Source organism: Panthera leo, chromosome B3, assembly GCF_018350215.1.
Source record: "Panthera leo isolate Ple1 chromosome B3, P.leo_Ple1_pat1.1, whole genome shotgun sequence".
NCBI lineage: Eukaryota > Metazoa > Chordata > Mammalia > Carnivora > Felidae > Panthera > Panthera leo.
Genome location: NC_056684.1, coordinates 78,914,918 through 78,938,410, shown reverse-complemented (window position 1 = coordinate 78,938,410; position 23,493 = coordinate 78,914,918). Strand labels below are relative to the sequence as shown.

Below are 23,493 nucleotides of genomic sequence, written 5' to 3'. Positions count from 1 at the left end.
TAAACATAATGTTGTGAACTGCCTACATGGCAGGTGCTATATATGCTATGGAGCTTACATTAGAGAATGTGACCTGGTGGCTACCGTTGAGAAGTTCACTAATGGAGAGAAATATTTGTAAAAATATAGATAAAATTTAGTCTGTTAAATGCTATAATCAAGGTGAGAATAAAATGCTATAAGATCAGAGAGCTTGTAGGAATTAATTTGACATGATTCATAGGCAATGATTCATAGAGTGGTTGAGATTTGAGCTGGTACTTGAAAAAAGCATAGGAGTTTGACAGGCAAATGGGTGGTTGTAAAGATATTCTAGGCAGAAGAAACAGCCTTTGTAAATGCACAGATTCATGAAAAAAGAACTTTGGCAACTGATTCACCCTCTTTTAGCCTCTACACTGATCTCTTAAACTCCTTGTCCGTGGATATGACACTCTTGAACTCCAGCTAACAACTTATTAACTCTCAGCAGTAGACTCTAGTCAGCCTCTCCAATAACTAAACCTTAGACTTGGTGTCACCTAGAATGGTAAAAACTCTAAAATTCTTAATTCCAATATTCCCTTCTCATTGTTCTAATTCTCCCAACTTATTTTGCCACACTTATTTTCTGAACTTGTCATGATCTTATAACCCTTCACTTCACACTTTCTTGAGGGTGTACCTTCCTTCTATTGTTTTCCATAAGAAAGGTATGTTGACAGAGTGGCCTCAAGATTTAGAAAAAATAATAACCAGATAACTAATAACAAATATTGTCATAAACATTTGGACTTTGTAAAGTGTTTTTTTGGAGCTTTCCTGTTGCCATAGTTAGGAACATCCAATGGTGGCTCCAAATACAGAGGATGATATTCTGTAGCAGTTACTTGAGTAGAATCCTGTATCCCTGAAAGGATATTCCTGAAGCCTAACAACTAGAAGAGGGATGAGCAAAAAATAGTTTCAGAGCACAGTTAGGACTTCCTTAGGATCCCTCTTGGGGGTCATATACTCAGACAAGAAATCTCTGAATTAAGAATGAGTGTACCATATTAGATAAAATCGTACTTTATTTAACTAGATTACTTAACTCACTTTCAACTCTGCAACCCAATGTTATGTGTTTAGATATATGATATGTATACATTTCTTTAATTAGCCTTAACTTTTGTGACTGTACATTAAATCTGGAAAACTATTGAAATAATGCATTAAAGGCGATACTCCCAATATTGTAAATAATGCTTTATCTTAATACAGATTGCATTTAAAACATACTGTGTTAATATTGTTCTAAGTATTTGGCAGAGATTATATCTTGGATTGAGTTTGAATTCAAGCTGAGGCAATCTGGATTCAGAGCCTGGGTTTACAACCAACAGCTTTGAGGGAAAATCCTACACATCAAATCATCCCAGCTGTGCCACTTACCACCTATGTTATCTTCAATATGTTACCCAAGCTCTGTGAGCCTCAAGATCCCACATATAGAATGTGGATGATACAGAACTTACATCCAAAGGTTGTTACATATATTAAATGAGATTGTTACATATAGTAAATGGGATTAAATGAGACCTAGAAATCACTCAAAGTCACTTCTGCCCTATTTTATTCACTGAGGCAATTTTTTAATCCTATCCTGACTCAAAGGCAAGAGGAAATATACTGCTTCTTGATGGGGAGTGGAAAAGTTCTGGAAGAATATGTAGAACTGAAAATATTGCTGTGAACATTTTTGGAAATTACAGTTTGCCATATTCATGAAGATTGCCAAGAAATTTAGCTGCAAGAAACATATTCTCCCTGATTTAGCTAGGGCTGCAGTATAAAGACAGTCAGACTAACCTTTTACCTCTGTACTTAATTCTCCACATCATTCAAGTTCAATCTTTATTTTTTTAAAAAGTTTTTGTTTAAATTCCTTTTAGTAAATATACAGTATAGTCTTAGTTTTAGGTGTAGAGTATAGTGATTCAACACATCCATACATCACCCAGTGCTCATCATAAGTGTACTCCTTAATCCCCTTCACCTATTCAGTCTATCCCCCCACCCACCTCCCTTCTGGTAACCATCAATTTGTTCCCTATAGTTAAGAGTCTATTTCTTGGTTTTCCTCTCTCTGTTTTTTTTTTTTCCTCTGCTCATTTGTTTCTTAATTCCACATATGAGTGAAAATCATGGTATCTGTCTTTGTCTGATTCACTTAATTTGCTTAGCAAATTGCTCTCTAACTCCATCTCTGTTGTTGCAAATGGCAAGATGGCAAATTATTTATTTCTTCTTTATCTTCTTTATTCATCTGTCGATGGACACTTGGGCTGTTTCCATAATAAATCTATTGTAGACAATGATGCAATAAATATGAGGGTGCATTTGAATTAATATTTTTATATTTTTGGGGTAGGTATCTAGTAGTGTGATTGCTGGATCATAGGGTCATACTATTTTTAACTTTTTGAGGAATCTCCATAATGTTTTCCAGAGAAGATGACCAGTTTGCATTTCCACCAATAGTGCAAGAGGGTTCCCCTTTCTCTACATTCTCCCCAACACTTACTGCTTCTTGTGTTGTTGATTTTAGCCATTCTGAGAGATATGTGGTGATATCTCATTGTGGTTTTGACTTGCATTTCCCTGATGATGAGTGATGTTGAGCATCATTTCATGTGTTTGTTGGCCATCTGCATGTCATCTTTGGAAGAATTTCTATTCATGTCTTCTGCCCATTTTTAATTGGACTATTCAATTTTTAGGTGTTGAGTTTAAGTTGTTTATATATTTAGATATTTAACCCCTTATCAGATATGACATTTGCAAATATCTTTACCCATTCGGTAGGTTGCCTTTTAGTTTTGTTTATTGTTTCCTTCACTATGCAGAAGCTTTTTATTTTGATGTAGTTCTAGCAGTTCATCTTTGATTTTGTTTCCTTTACCTGAAGAGATCTATCAAGAAAGAAGTTGCTATGACCTATGTCAAAGAAGTTACTGCCTGTGTTCTCCTCTATGGTTTTTATGGTTTTCGGTATCACATTTAGATCTTTTACCCATTTTGAATTTATTTTTGAGTATGGTTTGATTTCAATCTTATTGTATTTGTTGAAATCTGATTTATGACCTAATATGTGATCCATTCTGGAGAATGTTTTATGTGCACTTGAAAAGAATGTGTATTCTTCTGTTTTAGTGTGGAATGTTCTGTATATATCTGTTAAATCCATTTGGTCCATTGCTTCATTCAAAGCCATTGTTTCCATGTTGATTTTCTGTTTAGATGATCTGTTCATTGATGTAAGTGGGGTGTTAAGATCCCCTATTATTATGTTATTATCAATTGTATTATCCCTTATGTTTGTTATTGTTTTATTTATCTGGGTGCTCTTATGTTAGATGTATAAATATTTATAATTGTTATATCTTCTTATTTGATTGTTCCTTTTATTATTATATGGTGTCCTTCATTGTCTCAAGTACAATCTTTAACTCGAATTTTTATGTCCTTTTCATTTTATTCCTCACTCAATAGAATAATTTAGAACTTTTCTTATATTTGATATCTTACCTATATATGTAAGAAAATACACCACCCTTAGTTTTCTTTCCTTCCTTATTCAGCTTAGATCACTTGAACCCTCTCTTTACTCTCTTGGTGAATTCAATATCCCCAGTCCCTCCCTTATTCTTCTTCTGTTCAGTATTCTTAACCAGTCTCCAAACCTAAATGCTTCTCAACACCTACATTCTAATGTTGTATTTTCCAGGAAGTTTTCCTCACTGTTTTCTTGTCTCACTGCACATGCTTATTTCACCCATAGCTCAACTGTAATTAAATATGCTAATAAAGCTTGTATTTCTATTGCCATATATACTTAAAGCTCTTGTCCCTTTATCCCCAAATTTCTGTATAATTTTCTCCAGGATGGAGGAGATACCCAAATCTCAACAAAGCATTCAAACTGAATTCACTTTTCCCCTTTACAAGCTATTCTTTTGACATCTTCCCTCACTCTTTTACCCATTTCTTTTAGTCCAGAAATCTTGTACTTTACCCAAATCTCAACAAAGCATTCAAACTGAATTCACTTTTCCCCTTTACAAGCTATTCTTTTGACATCTTCCCTCACTCTTTTACCCATTTCTTTTAGTCCAGAAATCTTGTACTTTCCCTTTTTTTTAAATTTTTTTTTATTTTTATTTATTTATTTATTTTTTTTTTTAATTTTTTTTTTCAACGTTTTTTATTTATTTTTGGGACAGAGAGAGACAGACAGAGCATGAACGGGGGAGGGGCAGAGAGAGGGAGACACAGAATTGGAAACAGGCTCCAGGCTCTGAGCCATCAGCCCAGAGCCCCGCCCGACGCGGGGCTCGAACTCACGGACCGCGAGATGGTGACCTGGCTGAAGTCGGCCGCTTAACTGACTGCGCCACCCAGGCGCCCCTGTACTTTCCCTTTTTTAGCCTACCATCTACTTTCTATTACCACGACTAATTGATTATACTCCCTTAGTATCTTTAAATAGGATGTCCACTACCCTGTATGATTTTAGGGCCTCATCATTTCTCAACTGGATGCCTTTATTCACTCCAATCCCCCCTCACACTTTGCATCTAACTAATCTCTATAAAATCTAAGCTTTATCATGTCATTCTTCTTTGTAAAAATTTCAGTCAGTCCTCATAACCTACTGAGTGAAGTCCAAAATCTTAATTATTTCTAAGAAGACTAATTTTCTAGGCTCTACCTAACTTGCCAGTGTTATCTGTATATCCCTGGTTTGAGGAACACCCAATGATTTTCTCTTCTTCAAAATGTGCTGATCTGAGACTCTGGGATTTATTTAGGCAGATGCCTTCTCACCTTTTTCTGATAACCCATAAAATCTTTTTGACATCTCAACAAGTGCTTCTTCCAAGAAAATTTACCTAATGCTGCAAGCTGAATTCCTTTCTATAGTGGCTCCTACAGAAAGCTGTAAAAGTATCTACCAATCAAAACATCATAATGTAATCATATTGTTGGCTTAATGGTTTGCTTAGGTGTAGGAACTGTGTCTCATTATTCTTATTTCTCCAATGTCATTTACAGTTTGTGTCACATCATATCAGCTTGATGAAAGTTTTTTAATGAGTGCATGAATAGATTCTTACCTCAAATATCTTGTCTCTTTCTCACTTTAATTGAAGCAAATCACTAACAAACTTTATTACAAAACTTTCTCTAATTGTACTACTTTGTAAATTCTCTTAAAATATTTTTTTAGGGGGCACCTGGGTTAAAGTGTCTGACTCTTGATCTTGGCTCAGTCATGATCTCATGGTTCAGGGAGTTGAGCCCTGTGTAGGGTTCTGTGCTCACAGTGCAGAGCCTGGCTGGGATTCACTTTCTCCCTCTCTCTCTGCCTCTCCCCCACTCGCACATGCACACTCTCTCTCCCAAAATAAATAAACATTAAAAAATGTTTAGGGTTTCATCAATGTTTATCACCATGAGTATATTGTATGATAATTAACTACAAAAACAGTGGCATTATACAATAAGTATTGCTCATGCATATAGGTTGGTCACATTGTTTGTTCTAATTATCTTGGTTGGACTTGCTTATACATCTAGGGATGGCTGGCTCTTGGTTGATCTAGGATGGCTTCAAATATTATTAGTAGGGCCTCTTAGTTCTGCTGCAAATATTTCTGGTCCTTCTCCCGGGCTAATCTGGCAATGTTTTTCTTTATAGAATTTGTAGAGGTGTAAGACAACAAACCTCATTGTGTAAGTCCATTCAAGCCTCTGCTGATGACACCTCAAGCCTCTGCTGATAATGTTTTGCTTTTCATCCAAACAAACCACTAACATTATTTTAACCAAGGCATGTCACATGACTAGCAATTTATGCCCCCTCCCTTACCTTGAAAGAGCACTTCAAAATTACAATGCAAATGCTGTAAGTAAGTGGGATGTTTAAGAATTTGGATCAATATTGCAGTCTATCACAGAGCCATTCAATCAATAAAGTCACCAGTATCTATTGTTAGCATTAATTGTACAAAACATTCTAATAAAATTATATACAAGTTATTAGAGAAAAAATAGACTAGTCATCCTTTTCCTCTAGGACTGAAAAGTTAAATTTAAATTTAAATAAAGAAGAAATCAATGGTCAAAAGTTACATATATGGGATAGGATAAGAGATATTTAATTATCAAAGAAAGAAACTGTCACCAGCAACAAGAATCGTTAAAGAAGGCTTTACAGAGGAGAATGAAGAACTGGATTTGGAAATATTGCTAAGCTTTTAAGAGAGACGAAGAAGGAATTTCATGTAGAACAATCTCCCTTCTTTCATGGTATCATTAGTTTATCACACAAATCGCTTAGTATTCTTTATCTGGAAATTTGCAGACATCATTCCTAAATTGGTCTCGATATGGTGATTGGTGCATTACAAGAGAATAACAACAGTAAATAATTCATAATCAAATCTCCCTTGAAGACATAAGTAAACATATAAATAACTATAATAAATTAGAAGGGAACATGATGACTTTGATTTGATTGACAAAACTACCTGATGTTTTGTCTCCAGGGAGACATCATCAGGCATGGTGCAGATTTTCCACTGCAAATTAGAATTCTGTGCATGACTTTGTTCTGAAACCGAATTACCTTTGAATTTAAAAATGCTTTAGGGAACCAGGCTTGTGTTGATGACAAGGAGAGTTATTAGTTTTAACCACAAAATAGAATATTTACAAACTATGTGGAAAGACCAAGTTAAGCCAAAATGAAACTGAGTTTTTAAGAAGTAACTACATTAAGAGAATTTAAGAAGTAAATACATTAAGAGAATATGACAAAAATCTTAAATGTTCTATTAGAAGTTTTATTTTGTTTTTAATTTTTGTCATTCTGGGTCTAGGTTTCTTTAACATTTCTGTTGCTGTCTGGCTTTTAGTAACTTTATTAACGTAATATTTTCAGTCTTTCATAGGCATACTTTTGTAAACATGGAGGCATTTATTTCTGCCAAAAAGATTTAAAGAGTGAATTTTCATACCAGACTAGGTATTTTTTCAAACAAACCACAGTAAGCCATTTAAAACTGGGCATTTAATTTTCATCTCCCTGCTCCACCATGCCCATCAAATACTATGCCATACCCTGGTCTCTTTTTCCCTTCCTTTCTTCCTTTCTAGGCTGTAAGCCTTTTAATAACTGTGGTTAAAATCACATAGAATCCAATATTTACCTTTTTGTCTGTTCCCTTGGCACCTGAAGATGTTGCCGAAACTGCGACATTAATTTAAATGGCACACTACTTTTAGAAATAGTAACTTTTTTGCATTTATTCAGAGAAGTTATTAATGAAGCAACAATGAAGTGCATTCAGTTTTTGACAAGTGTTTCTCCTGGGGGAAAGGTGATGAAAAAAAAACTCCAAGGGCTGGTTCATTTTTAGAAGTTGTTTACAAGGTTACAACACACTCCATTTATCTGTCTAAGAATATGTTGCTTTATGTTGCTTAGTGAGTCATTCCACCAAGGTTCATCTCATTTATAAATAATGATCTGGAACATCACCTAGTGGGAGCATAAAATTCTATGGATTCAGAGGTGGGTAGAAAAACATTGGTTAAGTCTGTAGCCTCTAGATTGTGATCTCAGTTCTGCCTCATTATAAACTTAACTTACATATCCCTTAGCTTCCTGGGTTTCATTTTTTCTTAAAAAAAAAAAGTGTAGTATATAACACTCTTTTCTTTATGGGCTTGTTATGAGAAATAAATAGGATACACAGTATATATATATATATATATATATATATATATATATATATATATAATTTTTCCATGTTATAGTAGAAAATTTCAACCATATCCACATTTAGAGAGAACAATATAAAAAAATATCCTAGTATCCATCTCTAGTCTCAGCTGTCATTTTCTGACCAATCTGGCTTCTATGTTCTTATCCACTTCTCTCTCCACAATTATCTTTAAGCAAATTCACAATATTTTAGTGTATCATCTGTAAATATGTTAGCATTTGTCTTAAAAACTAAGGTCTTATAAAAAATCACAATACCATTATCACAATAAAAATAATGATTATTTAACATATCAAATAGTGTTTAAATTCTCCCTGTTTAATACATTTTTGTAACACTTTGAATCAAGATCTGAATAAGGTCTAATTAGTCCATATATTGCAATAAAATGTTATTTTAAGCTTTGTCACTGCTCTTTTTTGTTCCACATGCCTTTTATTTGTTGGCAAAACTGAGTCATTTATGTTGTAGAATTGTTTCCTCATGGGGTTAGAATACTGTTCTGTCTTTTGTATTTTTTTATTAAGTTGTAGCTATATCTAGAGCCTTAGTAAGATTTAAAGTTCACTTTTCTTCATGTTCCTAAATTTTATTCCTAATATCTTGTAAACAGTGTATTTTTTCCTCTACAAACAATTGATTTCCTACAGTTTCTATTGTCTTTTCAAGTAGTCTTTTCAAGCAAAACCATAATACACTAAACAAGATCACACATCAGAATGCTCTGAAACATACCTTCCATGTGTTTCATTTATGTCCAAGAAAGGATTCCTGTTGCACTCATTGTTGCCCCTTGGCACCCATCACCCACCATCAGAACACATGTTTAAGAGTATGGTGGGTAACTACATTGTTTTCCTCTCATCCTTGTTCCTTCTTTTTCTTATTTATCTTTCTAAAAAAAATTAGTTGTCTGGAGCGCCTGGGTGACTCAGTCGGTTGAGCATCCGACTTCGGCTCACGGCATGATCTCACAGTTCATGGGTTCGAGCCCCACGTCGGGCTCTGTGCTGACAGCTGAGTCTGGAGCCTGTTTCAGATTCTGTGTCTCCCTCTCTCTGCCTCTCCCCTGTTCATGTGCTGTCTCTGTCTCAAGAATAAATAAACATTAAAAAAAAATTTATTAAAAAAAATTTAGTTGTCTTTTACCACTTGATTTGATCCATTTAATATTGCATTTCCCATATGTAAATCATAAACCATGATGATTAAACAGTCAATGCATCATTCAATGTACTCTCTAGAACATTATGAATATGGCTTTTGTAGTCTAGCCCATCTCCCTGCCTCTTTCCTCACATGCAAGCACTATTTCTTTGATTTAAAAATTAATTTTCTGTTATATCTATGCATCTATAAATATTTAGTCTTTACTGAACTTTATTAAAATTGTACACTAAATGATATTTAGAATGGATATTTATTCAAACTCTGTTCTCAAGTTTCCTCCATTTTGTTGTCTAATTTGTTTATTTTCCCTACTGCATATAGTGTCATTTACCCATTTATGTATCCATTCTCCTATCGTTGGGCATTTGAGTTGTTGTTTTCAGTGTTTAATAATTTCACATGATGTTGCCGCAGACATTCTTATACCTGGCTCCTGGTGCATCTGCTCCAAGGTGTCTCTAAAGATTATATCTAGGAGTGGAATGGCCATGTCATATTGCGTGCACATGTTCAACTTTACCAACTGATACAAAACGTTGCCAAAGTAGTTGATCATTTTATACTGCTATCAACAGTATATAAAAGCACATATAGAAAAATTGCATTTTATTGATCAGTGACTTCAACATTTGGCACTACCAGAATTCATGATGTTTGATAAACTAGGTGTGTCGAAAAGTATCTCATTCTGGGCTTATTTGACATGGCACTGATGAATGATGTTGCACTTTATTTTACTTGAATTATTGCCCATACATATTTAAACTTCTTGGAAATTCCTGTTCATATATTTTTCCCGTTTTTGTTTCTGCTTTAGAGGAATCTGTTATATAGTTTAACTACTATTTTTTTCATCAATTATATATGCTGCAGTTATTTTCTCCCATTTTATGGTTAATTTTCTAATTTGTTAACTATGGCTCTTGATGAACAAAAATTTAAACTACCAATGTAATCATATATATATATTATCTTTCATGATTAGGAATTAAAACTTTTTCCTTTTTATCCCTATTCTGAGATTATAAAACTATCTTCTTTTTATCTAAAATTTGTAACGTTTTGCTTTCCACCTTGAAATCTTTGTTCCACTTGGAAGCGGGTTTTTGTGTATAGTGTGAAGTACAGTTCCATTCTCCCCCTCCCCCCAACCACCCACTATGAATAAACAAGCTTTTGAACATCTTCTAGGGAATAGTTCTTCATATTCACAATGCTCTATAACACATCTGTCATATATTAAAGTTCTATATATACACATGTATCTATATACTGGCTTTTATTTGGTTCCACTGATCTTTTTGTCTCTATTCCAGTATGCTATTCTTCTAAATACTTGAAATTTATAATAATTTTTGAGATCTTGGTGGAAATGTTTTCCACATTAATCTTGTTTCTGAATGTTTTGGATATACGTGGCCCTTTGTTCTTCTAACAAAATTTTGGTGTTGAATTCGTTTAAAAAATCTTACTGGGATATCTATTTAGTTTATATAGAACCTATAGATATATTTGGAGAAACTGACATGTATATAAAAGTAAGTTTCTAAATTTGTAAACATAGTATATCTCTCAGTTGATTGGGTATTCCTTAAGATCTTTCAATAAATTTTCTAATGATCTCCACAAATGATGCAAACGTCTTTGTCGACTTCTGCCTCAGTAATGTATATATTTTGTTGCTATTGTAATGCTATCTTTTAAAAATTATGATCAGTTTGCTTCTGATGTACAACAAAATTCTTTCATATTTCACTTGTATCCTGACACTGTGCTAAACTTATTTTTAATAATTTGTTCACAGTTTATTTTGAATTTTCAATGTAGACAAGAATCATCTGCGATAATGACAGTGTTGTTTCTGCTTTTCTAATTCTTAGGCATTTAGTTTCTTTTTCTTATCTGATTACCCAAGTACAGTTTCTTATCTGTATTAGTGTGGTGATAGATGTGTTTTTGACCTGTGTATAAATTAAATATATATATAGAAAATTTGAAAGCCTTAATTTTTAGAAGAGATTAGATCCACAGCAAAGTTAAGAGAAAGGTGCAGAAATAACCCATATATCCTCTGCCCCTACATAAATGTAACTTACCCCATTATGAGCATCCTCCACCAGCGTAGTACATTTGTTACAACTGATGAAGTTACATGATTAATCATCAGCCAAAAGTCACAATTTACATTATGGTTCACTGTTGATGTTGTACATTTTATAGTTTGGACAAAAACATAATGACATGTATTCACCGTCATGGTTTCATATGCAGTAATTTCACTGCCCTAAACATTCTCTGTGTTCACCTATTTCTCCCTTTCTTTCCCACTCTGGCAACTACTGGTCTTTCTACTGTCAACATAGTTTTGCATTTTCTAGAATATCATGTAGTTAAATCATATAGCATTAGTCTTTTCATACTGGCTTCTTTCTCTTTGAAGGCATACTTATTTTTTTTCTCCACATCTCTCATGTATTGAAAAACATTTCTTTTTAGAGCTGAATAATATTCCATTGTCTGGATATACCACAGTTTACTTATCCATTCACCTACGGAAGGAAATCATGGTTGCTTCCAATTTTTGACAATTGTGCATTAAGTTCCTGTGAACACTGATGTGCAGATTGTTATATGGACATAAATTTTCAATTCTTTTGGGTAAATACCAAGGAGTGTGATTACAGTATTGTATGATAAGAGTTCTAGTTTTGTAAGAAAATGCCAAACTGTCTTCCAAAGTGTTTGATCTATATTACATTCCCACCAGCAATAAATGAGTGTTCCCATTACTTTACATCCTTATCAGCATCTGGGTTTTGTTCTGGATTTTGCCATTCAAATAGGTAGGGAGTGGTATCTCATTGTTGTTTTAATTTGCATTTCCCTGAGGATATATGATGTGAAGCATCTTTTCATATGCTTATTTGCTATTTCTGTATCTTCTTTGGTGAGATGTCTGTTAAGGTCTTTGGCCCACTTTTCTCCTTTTTTGTTTGGGACAGGATTGCTGAGTGGACTGTAATTGGGTATTTTCTTTCCCCAGGTCAGTTAGGTTCTATTAATACCCAAGCAAGTTACCTTCTGGTAAAACAGTTTCTCCTGAGAGCTGTCCTTGCTAAGAGCAGAGTGCTCTGGAGTGTTTGAAAATGGTTCCATTTTAGGGGTGCGCCTGGGTGGCTCAGTCAGTTGAGCATCGGACTTCAGCTCAGGTCATGATCTCGGGGTTTAAGAGTTCGAGCCCCGCGTCAGGCTCTGTGCTGACAGCTCGGAGCCTAGAGCCTGCTTCGGATTCTGTGTCTCCCTCTCTCTCTGCCCCTCCCCTGCTCATGCTCTGTCTTTCTCACTCCCAAAAATGAATAAATGTTAAAAAAAAATTAAAAAAAAAAAAAAGAAAATGGTTCCTTTTTTTCTCTCCCTGCCTGGGCCAGACAAGATTTTTCTCTGATATTTATTGTGGAAATATGTTTGAGGTCCTGGAGGTAAATCTCACAGAATTGTGAGGGACCCCCAATGACTGGGTCTCCCTGGAGTTTTTAACTTACAGGATTGTCTACACTGAGCTGCTACAATTTATCAGTTGAAGTTCGGGTTTTTCTTCCTCTGACACTGATTGCCCGAGGCAGTTTCTGCTTGTGCCTCAAGGACCCCGAGATGTCCTGATTCACCTGTCTCATCACTCTTGCAGGCAGAGTTTTGTCCTGTGTCCTCTCCTCATTTATGGATCCTAGAAGAGTTGATTATTTCTTAGTATATTCAGCTTTTTACTTGTTAGAACAGAGTGGTGACTTCCAAACTCATATGTAGAACCGGAAAAATTGTAGCTAATTTTTTAGGGTATGCTTCATAAGTTCCTACATTAAAAATGATTGCTCTAAACTTTTCACAGGTAACTTTTAGGGAAGTTATCTTTTATTCCTACTTCGGTGTGTTTTTAAAATTATGAATGTATGTTGAACTTTTAAAAACTTCTTTTTGCATGTATAAGGAAGTTATCTTCTATTCCTAGTTTAAGTGTACTTTTAAAATCATGAATGCACATTGAAATTGTAAAAACTTTTTTTGCATGTAAAATCGTAGTATGGATTTTCTATTAAGAATGCCAAATAACTCTTATATTGTTCAGATAAATACTACATGTTCATGATATATTTTTTTGTATGTTGCTATTTTCAGTTTAATATTTTGTTTAGATTTTTTAAATTGATGTTCACAAATTACACTAACCCTTTCTTTCCTCTTCTTGTCTTTGTCTGGTTGTTGTGGGAAGGATACACTGATCTCATGGAATGAGTTGGAAAGTTTGTCCTCTTTTTTGTATTTTCTGGAAAAGTTAGCTTAAGATTGTAATGCCCAGTTCTTTGAATATTTGGCATAAATTACCATTAACCCTGGGTGATTACTATTTTTCTCCAAATAAAAATAAACATTCAATTTAATTGACTATTAAATTTTTCTTTCTTAGTTGCTTTTTAAGTTATATTTTACTGGAGTATTTTCATTTCATCTGAAATTTTCCCATATATTGTCATACAGTTGTTCAGAGTGTTCTTCTTACTTCTTTAGTGGCTATGCTATTTGAAATTGTGTCTCCTTTTTTTAATTCCTGGTGTCATTTATTTGTGCCTTCTCTTGTTTACAACATTTTTACATTTGTCCATTTTACTAGGCTTTTCAAGTATTAGTCTTTGCATCAGTGGCACATGATGGGTAGGTGGTGAGAGTGGTCTTCCCTGGATACAGGCAGTTAGGAGGTGTGTTTCCTGTAGAGAATTTAAAAACAATTGGTAAAACTGACTAAAAGTTGACAAGCTTTTATATTATTATCATGCACTGGTAATTCTAAACAATATCAGTGAATTAAAAACTCTTTTTTTGGCCAAAAGTCTAAAAAAGTTGATGCGGTTGTTATTTAGGTTTCAAAAAATCTGTGTCAATTTCAAAGTACTGTGTCCTTATTATAATTTGCATTATGAAATATCATCCTCGAAGCTAATGGGAAAACTAGTTATCGCATCTTCATGTAACTTATTTAGACTCAGTTGTTTGCATTCATTTAGAGAGTAAATGCATAATGACTTGGGTTTGTTAGATCTTAATTTAGACAGTTTGTGTCTCCAATTGCTGTGGTTTTACATGTTCTTCTGTGTATGCAGTAGATTAAAAATAAATAATAAGAAATAAAATCAAGTTACTTCATTTCTGTCATTCTAGGTTGCTCTTGGAGTTTTTATATACCTTTACAAATTTAAACAATGAAGTAGAGTAGGAACTACGGGGTCCAATACTTCTGTTGTTGAGGTAAAAGTTTTAATTCAAGCATGAGATACTTTATGGAATTTGAAAAATACCTCTAAAATAAAAATGTATTCTTTATTAGTTGCTATTCTTTTTATTTAACTTCCCTTTGCTATTAATTATAATTATTCATTACCGTAACAGATTATATAGATACAAGTTTTTCTTTTTCAATATAAAACATATTAATATAATTTAGAAACATTCCATTACATTTTTCCTTTTTCTATCCTTGATTTTTTTAAAAAAAATTTTTCTACTGGCATGATTGTACATAAGTTCAATAAAATAGAATATTCACTTTTGGGGCTCCTGGGTGGCTCAATAGTTTAAGCCTCTGACTTCAGCTCAGGTCATGATCTCGCAGTCCGCGTCCGGCGCCGTGCTGACAGCTCAGAGCCTGGAGCCTGCTTTGCATTGTGTCTCCCTTTCTCTCTACAACTCTCTCTCTCTCTCTCTCTCTCTCTCTCTCAAAAGTAAACATTAGAAGATATTCACTTTCTGTCTTTTATAGCCATTATTATTAGTTATTTCATTTCATGATTATTACTGACAATTATTTTATCATAGAGAGGATGGCATTGTTAAAAGAAAAGATCTACTCTCGCTTTCAAATACACCAGGTTTGATTCTACTCTAATGCATCTTAGTTTCTCTGTTTTGGGGATTTTTGTTTTTATCTTCATCATCTCATTTCTCCAACTCTCTTTGGATTTACTTTGTGGTTCTTTTTCTAACTTCTTAAGTGGTGTGCTTAACTCCTTAATTCTCAGCCTTTTTCTTTAGGCTTTAGATTTTTAAACAAAATATTAACATTTCAATTTAACAAGTAAATCTTCAGTGAATGTGGAGAAGTTCAGTAGCACCCACTTTTTTTTTCATGTATAATTATCTGTTTATTCTGTTACATTGTCTTATGTCTACTAATAAGCTACTGAATGTTTACCATTATACACAGCACTGCACTAGGTGATGTGAGGTATGTGCTACAAAGATCTAGGAGGACATAATTCCTACCCTTAAGGGTATTTTATTCATTGTTAGTAATGGGTGTGTCAAGAGTCTTCTTGGATTATTCCTTTACTGTGCCCATCCTAGTAGATAGAGATGGGTGCTCAGAAGAAGTATGGATAATGATGGACACTGGACCTGAGGCTGAATGTGGGTTCATAGAAGGTCTATTTGCTTTATCCACCATTTGATAATCTTCGACCAAAGAGTCCTCAGCTGCATTGCTGACCATAACCTGGCTCCAGCAACTCTTCCTTGCATTCCATAAACTAAGCCCTGTGGGCCTAGTTCCCATGGTCATTAACTTCCAATCCCTCTTCTGTTGGACTTTAAAAGTAAAGTTTGCATTGCTGGTACTCCTGGCGACAGAAGGATGGAAACAGAGGAAAGAGATGATATTTAGGGAAAAATTTTAAAGAAATGAATGAAAACATTTTCATCACTCACTCAGGTTAGTGATTTAGGGTTGTTGATTTCCACAGATGATGGGAGAAAACACAGATGGGAACAGGAGGCAAGAAGTGTGTCCATATGAGGTTCATGGGTAGGTTGTTTGTTTTTGGCAAGAATACTTTGTAGGTAGTTTTGGGTACTTCCATTAGGAGACAGATAGTGTCTAGTTAACTTTTGTGATGTTACAGCAATTGATGGTCATTGCTCAGATTCATATTTAATTAGAATGTGATTGTGATATGTTATTTTATCATTTTCTCTTCATTTATTAACTGAAATGATTTTTTAAAGATACAGTTACCCTCATTGTCTGGTGATCCTGAATTGCAGTTGGTATGAGAAAGTTGGTACACCTGCTTTATCTTTACCTTTATTTACCAACTGTAAAAAAATGAGTCAATTCATTAATGTCCTCTGAAGGAGACCGATAAAGTTAAAAATTTTTTTGTGTGTTTTTTAATAGAGTCTATACAAAATGATGTATTTAAGCATATGTCCTATGTTTCAATTCATGGCAGTCATTATCCTTACTGATGTTCAGATCATCCAGTCTTTGGCCAATAGTAGCCTTTTAAAATATTAGATCTTGAGTCCATTACAGGTAACCCCTATAGAAATTTGCTTTTTGATATGTAAGACGATCCAGGTACATATTATACATTTCTTGTCTGATGCCTAGAACTAACTATTTCTCTAAGTCTTGCAATTAAAGAACAGGGGCCAAGTGTACACATTGTTACTGTGTTAGTCACTGTTTCAAGACCTTTTGGTGGATAGAAGTAGGAAATACCTAAATCCTTTGTGTATATGTAATCATAAATTCTTATTATCACAATCCATAGTAAAGACTGTGGGGATTTTACTTAACCTTAATAATATTACGATTGCATTTTGTTAATTCTATGTTTAAATCTTTGTTTCTTCAGAACACCATTATAATTACCCATTTGCCTTAATTCACAATACATACTTAACAGTTGCAGTATAATGCTATTGATAATCATTAACTGAAAACAAAAATTTTTTTTCTGTTTATGTTACCTTTAGAGTATACCCCACTAGGAACGTTTAGTAAAATTACAGGTTACTCGGAATAGTTGTTCCTTGTGTGGCTGTGGTAAAATTTGACATATGGATTTTACTTTGACTTTTAGGAATTAGAAAGTTACTTTTTAAAATTGATCTTGCTTTAAAGTTATTTAAAATATAGAAGTGGGTTCAAAGTAACGCTTGAAATTTACAAAACAGCGTATTCAGAAATGTTCAGTTTTTAATCACTGTCCTGTTCCCTCTTCTCCTAGGAAGATCATTATATATTTGTTATTGTTGTTTTTATATAATATATTTTTTGATCTTATAATTTCAGTTTTATATTACTATGATATTATAATGTCAAAGTTATATAATGTGTTACTAGTTACTAATTACTACAATATCGTAATGTAAATTTTATAATATATGTACATATATTCACTTCCTTAAATAAATAGCATATGACATATGCTGTTTTTCACCTTGACATTTTTCACCTTTCTTGGAGATCACGCCATAGTAGTATAGAAAGATATTCCTCATTATCATGCAGAGCTGCACATTGCTCCCTTGTGCTAATATACATGACTTCTTCCCAATTTGGTGGACATATGCTTTGTTTCAAGGCTTTTGCTATTTATTGCAAAGAGTGCTATAATAAACCAACTTCTGTATATTTTACCAGTAAATTTTGGAATGGCTTCCCAGAAGTGGGACTGCTAGCTCAAAGGGTAAATATATATGTACTTTTGTTACATATTGCCAATTCTTCTGTTTATGGGTTATGATATTTTGCATTCTGACTGCAATGTATTACAATGCATTTCCCCACAGCCTCATCTATACGTTATATTATCAGACTTTTGTATTGCATCCATTCTGATAGGTGAGAAATGGTCTTGCAATTTTAAGAAAGACTGAACATTGCTGAAAGCCCTAGACCATTTAGAATTCGGGTGCTTTTTCCCCACTATTATTAGAAGTAAATAATATATTAAGGGCATTACCCCTTTGTGATATGATTGCAATTCCCCCCTTCCCCAGTTTGTCTTTTTACTTTGCTTGGGGTGTTTTTTCCTTGGGAAGTAGTCTTAAAATTTAGTAAGAAAGATTAGCCATTTTCCCTTTATTCCTCCTGGATTTTGAATTATAGTTAGGAAAGATTTCCCCAAGGACAAGTTATGGAGCAGTTAACTTGTGTCTCTTCTAGTGCTTGTTTTGCTATATTTATTTATTGTGACAGCCAAGTCTCTGATCCTTTTAGAACTTATCCCGATGTATAATGTAAAGAATTGATTCATTTTTATTGCTTCCCATGTGGCTATCCATCCCCTCTCTGTTTCTGTGAGTTACTGGCTTTCTTGCATGTTGAATTTTCAAACACAGTTGTGTCTACTTGCTCTCTTGTCTCCTACCAACCCTGTTTCTGCTCTCTTGGTATTAAAATAAAGACTGGTCCCTCCCATTAAGGATGAAGGTGTACCTGTTTAATGTTTTCAAAGCTGTCAGTAACACAAACATATAGTCAAAGAATTTATGGCCTTTAAATGGTAAATTTTTATGTAAATGTACTCTCTTCCTCCATGTGTCTTTAACAGAGAACATGACTGTTGACCCTGTATCTAACTCACTCTGGAGTTGTTTGGGGTTCCTACAACCCTACCAGTTCCTCAAAGCTGAAGCAGATTTATTATGCATTCCTTAAAAGCATAATACCTAAAACATATGGCGGAATTGCTTCTTATGGTAAGCGGGGACACTGGTATGCATTCACTAATGCACCTGTTTTAGTATGTTGTTAGAGCTTTGAGACTAGTCTTTTGAACCATTTAGTCTTAGAACAAACAACACGTGAGATGCACCATACCTGCAGCAAGATTTCCGAAATGACATTTAGTTGAAAGATTCCGATTAGAAAGTTGTTTATCAGTTCTCCGGACACACGCACATTTGGGTTATTGCCTTATTCTTCTGCTTGCCTATAAGTTACTAGAAAGTAACTGTTTTAAACAATGGCAGAAGGAAATAAAGAAAGGGGGAATTCTCTTGCACTTTCAGGAAAACTGAGTAGAAAAGAACTCTCTGGAGACTTCATTATAAATGGTTAGAACAATTATGCTAAATGGAATTGATATATTTATGTTGTTTTATTCAAGGTTTATCATGTTCTATTATGAAACAATGAAATGCAATTAATAAATTGTCAGTTCATTTTTCTTGTTTTATTTGAAAATGCTTCGGCATATTTTAGCATATCATTTTTAGAGTAGCAAATAACTCTAATGTATAACATTAATAAACGGTGATAGACTTTACTATAAATACTGCATCTGTTGCCAAGAAAAGTTACATACAAAAACAGAGCTTTGTAAACAGCAGTTCGGTAATTCTTTTTGTAGTCGAGACATGGGCCTTCTGTATCATTTTAAGTATCTTTCCACTACTTGACCCTCTGCACTTTGAGAATATTGTTTTTCATACATCAACAGTTTGCTGACTTTAAGGGATTAACACCATATATGTGGTGTTGTGAGAGCCCAGGAAACCAACTGAGCAGTTTTTTTCCCCTTGTGTTTTATTTGAGGATAAGAGTTAGGATTGAGGAAAAGCTGTGAGAAACTTTTCATGTGGATGATCATAGCCAGATATTGTCACAAAAAAATAACTTAAAAACATCAAGGTGGTGGAGCAAAAAACTGAGATACAACACAAAATAAAAACCAACAGTGGAAAAGTTTCCATAGACTAAATGATTCTGAATTTCAAAAACCTTAATATTAACCAAACCTAAATATTAGATAAATATTTAATAAAATACATATGGATTCAAAATACATTGTTTTCTGGTGTGGTCTGACATATAAAAACAGATACTAATTTTATTTAACTGGAACTATTTCACATTTATCAAACTTCACTCTGAATTTTATCTAAAAATTTCTCTTATGTATTCTGTCAGTTCAAAGGAAGCTCAAGGTTTGAAAAGCACACAAGATACCACGAAATCAGAAAACCAGGTCAACTGCTATTGTTTTTCTTCTTCTGCCTTCTTCCACGTTAACCATTACAAGAAATGTGGCAAAGATTAGAATTTCTTTTTTACATAGGTGGAGACAAAATATTTTATATATTTTACACTTAAAAATAACAACTTTACTGTCTAAATGCATTTTCGTCTAATTTAGCAGATATTTAGGTTGACTTCTAATACTGAATAGTCTTTAATTTGTGGCTACCGAATTCCTGAATATATCAGGAATTACATGCTAACAAGACAGAAAGTAGATGATGTCAAAGTAGGTGATTCTGGGGCAACTGGATAGCTCAGTTGGTTAAGCATCTGACTTCACCTCAGGTCATGATCTGATGGCTCGTGGGTTCGAGCCCTGCGTCAGGCTCTGTGCTGACAGCTCGGAGCCCACAGCCTGCTTCGGATTCTGTGTCTCCCTTTCTTTCTGCCCCTCCCCTACTCATACTCTCTCCCTTTCTCTCAAATATAAATAAACATTGTAAAAAATTTTTTAAAAGTAGGTGACTCTAAAAGGTAAAATAGACGAGATCTCTGAATTTCATAGAATACATGTGTTGTGAATAGTTATGTGTTATGAAAAGTTTGGGGAAGTCCTCTCCCTCCCTCTACCTTCTAGTCCAACACAATCCCTTCATATTGGCCTGCCTAATTGTTTCAGGGTTTAAAATTCCCATTACAGAATCATTTCGTCAGAGTAAGACTTTTCCTTTTTTTTTTTTAATTTAAAATATGTTTATATTATTTTCATTATTTTCATTCTAATTACATGGAAGGTTGATAATGCTATGAACATATTGTTTTATTTCATTTATTTTATTCATTTATTTTATTTTTCTTCTCTATTTTTTTCTTTATTTTATTTAAATCCAAGTTAGTTGAAATATAATGTAATAATGGTTTCAGGAGTAGAATTTAGTGATTCCTCACTTCCCGCCCAGTGGGCACCCAGCGCTCATCCCAACAAGTACCCTCCTTAATGCCTATCACTCATTTAGCCTATCCCCCCTCTCACCACCCCCTCCTTTCTTTTTCTTTTTAAAATGTACACACAATTGAAAAAAATAACACGTTAACTTAGTAGTCACTAAAAGTCCATTTATATTTCAAATATGAGTAAATTAGTGATTTTCCGCTCAGGCAAGATAAACTTGATGAGACAATGGAAGCTTTCTGAGCATGGTTTTCTGCCTAAAACCTTACTGGCAGGCTGCAGCAGACAGGCATTGTAATGTGGAAATGGGGAAAGCAGGGATAGGTTCCAAGAAATTTGCTTGCACACTTACCAATTTCATCATGTTCAGTCTCTTACTCTTCTGATTTCATGTTTTCTGCCCTCAAATATACCTTTTTTTTTAAAAAAAGAAGGTCTTTAAAATATAAGAAAATGCAAATATTTTCATTTGAAATATTTTCCTTGAAATATTTCCTACCATCTAAAAATTCTTTCACTGGCAGACTTTTACAATGAATGATCAGTGTTCACAGTGTCCATTTTATTGACGTTCATTATCCTACAACACTTTGGATCTAGTGTATCCATCATACCACCGAAACTTCCATGTTGAAGAATTTTTAGAACTGGGATAATGTTTGTTCTTTTCTCTAACTCCTTCCTGCCTTCTCTCCTTCCTTCCTTCCTCCCTTCCTTCCTTCTTTCCTTTTTAGTTTAAACAACAGTTTAAAGTTATTTTTCAAGGTTCTGGTGGTTGAAAGTCTGAAACAGGGTGATAGCATGATCATGTTCTGGTGAAATCTCTCTTCTGGGCTATAGGCTGCCAATTTCTAGTTGTATTCTCACATGGCAGAAAGAGAGCTAGCTCTCTATCTTCTTCTTGTAAGGACACTAAGCCCATTCAACAGGGTTCCACCCTTAGGACCTAATTACCTCCCAATGGCTCTTATGGTAATTTTCAGTTACCTTATCCAAAAATACCTCCTAATACCATCAGATTGGAGGTTAGATTTCAACATATAAATTTGACACAGTCCGTAAGAACTATCAATCCTTCAATGTCCCATATTATTCCCAACACTTGAATAAAAACTTGGCTTACTCTTTCAGCTACGAACCTTCTGTGAAAATCTATGACCTATGGGGTTCCTACCACATAGGAATTTTGTAGTTAACTATATTCCATCCTTAATTGTCCTCGGGACTTCATCTGAGGATTTTAATAACGTAATCGCTCAATCTTAGATTTTTGCAGTATTTAGGCACCACCTCTTGGCATCTGTTATTTCCGTCGCCCCAAGGGCCATTATAATACACTTGGGAAGTTGACTGCTCCCACTGTTCTGCCCTAACCCTTTGAGAGTTTTCAGATTTCCCAAACTAGTCTAACCTTGGTTGAACAACCCTGAAAGTCACAGGAACGTATTTTTTATATCCCTCTGATGGCAAAAACATACATTTTACTATATTTTGGAGGTTCAAGAGGTTATGAGATCATTACACATTAAAGCAAAATCTGTTTGAACTTAAAATTAAAAAAGAACAATGTGATTAAAGATTGCAAAGTTGGTGGATGAATTGCAATGAGATTTAGATGTTCCAAGAAGTGAGTGTGTCTGAGTCAGAATCTGAGAAACCAGGAATGGAAGCCAAGGACCAGAAATGGCATTGAAGATTTAGAAGACTAAATTCTTACAGTGGATTAAGATTTATGAACATAATGCTGTATGTCATATAAATAAACCCTGTATGTGTGTGTGTATGTGTAACATGTATATACTTCTCTGATATTCAAAGTAGTTTCATATTTACTCTGGATCCTTGGATCTGTAGATAGTATTAGGGAATTGGTGTTCTAAGATATTAATTATAAGGTAGAATACTATTCTTTAACTTCCAACCTTGTTATTTTTCTAGGATAAAAATTTCATGACCAACTTTTCAAAATACTTCATCATGTAAATTAAAAAGTACATAAACTAGTCTGGATTCTCATGGAGATAGGATAACTATTCAAACAAAGAATGTTTGAAGATACCCATTTTATTCTTTCTAAATAAAGGGCAATTACCACTCTTAGTGTAATATTTGACCTATTGTTCATTGTCATTCCAGGCCATAAAAAAACAGATTTTAATGCCTGACTTTCCATCTGTTTTAGTTGGCAAGATTAATAAATATCTGCCAGATGCTGTACTAATTCCATGCTTTTAGCTTTTATAACAGGTGAGTCTTATTTTTTTTTTGATGCAAGTATATTATATACTATATTCATCCATCATTCAAGGTGAGGGGTCAGGAGGGAAAGCATGATTATAATCATAATTACAACCATTAGAAAAACTATTTCTCAATTACATTTGTTAGCATGTTCTGTTTAGTATATACATTTCCACTTAGGTTTCTGGTAGATCAGTTTTTGAAAATTGTACTTTTGCCGTCTTTGTATGGTTTTTAGAGGGGTAGGAATCAGCGAGTAAAAAGCAAGAAGTTTCTCATTTGATGTGATTAACTCAGACTACTTTTACTTCCATTTCTTTCCACCTTAGACTGACAGCTGCACTTACAGGGGTCCTTAACTGTTGGGGTTCGTCTACCACATGCTGCTGTGTGTGAGGATAAAGGAAAATGCGAGTAGAGAGTGGGTAGCTGAGATTCATCAGGATACCAGAGAGGAGTGTTCCATGGATTAGTAAAGGAAATCTTAAGTTACCTTATCCAAAAATATAGAACCA

The 23,493-nt window shown here is 34.1% G+C and overlaps 1 long non-coding RNA gene across 2 annotated transcripts in view; it reads left to right on the top strand.

Annotated features, from left to right (window-relative positions):
• Positions 1–608: 608 nt before the first annotated feature.
• Positions 609–23,493, top strand: part of LOC122221292 — a 94,325-nt gene continuing 71,440 nt past the window's right edge. Inside the window, exon 1 of one of the 2 annotated variants that reach the window (XR_006203140.1) lies at positions 609–692. This is a non-coding gene — a long non-coding RNA (uncharacterized LOC122221292). Of the gene's footprint in view, positions 693–22,932; positions 22,985–23,493 lie in introns of those variants that run through there. The other variant, XR_006203141.1, reaches the window with a different exon arrangement.